Source organism: Carlito syrichta, unplaced genomic scaffold (assembly GCF_000164805.1).
Source record: "Carlito syrichta isolate Samal-C Ts95f unplaced genomic scaffold, Tarsius_syrichta-2.0.1 Scaffold302026, whole genome shotgun sequence".
Classification (NCBI taxonomy): Eukaryota; Metazoa; Chordata; class Mammalia; order Primates; family Tarsiidae; genus Carlito; species Carlito syrichta.
This window is the reverse complement of record NW_007246122.1, coordinates 592,512-592,886: the sequence shown is the minus strand read 5'-3', so window position 1 is coordinate 592,886 and position 375 is coordinate 592,512.

Genomic DNA, 375 nt, shown 5'->3' with positions numbered 1-375 from the left:
GGCTGCGGTGGCCGGGAGCAGCCACTGCACTCCAGGCTGGGCGACAGAGTGAGACTCCCAACTCAAAAAAAAAAAACAAAAAACAAGGACCAGGACTCAATGTTTCTGACCCCCATCCAGGGCCTTTTCCACTATGCCTGTACTCAGAGGTGACATCCAAATATTTACCATCGCCCAGGCACCAACTGATTCGAATGAACACACAGCCTGGATGGCCACATGGTACCCTCCTGCCGGAAATGCCCATATGTAATCTCACTATAACACATCACAACAAGAGTCTCCATAACTCTTGGAATGGGATGTGTGAATACCTTTTATATCATTTTGGGGAGGTGTTAACGACTAGCGGAAGGAGAATTGGAATTACTTGTT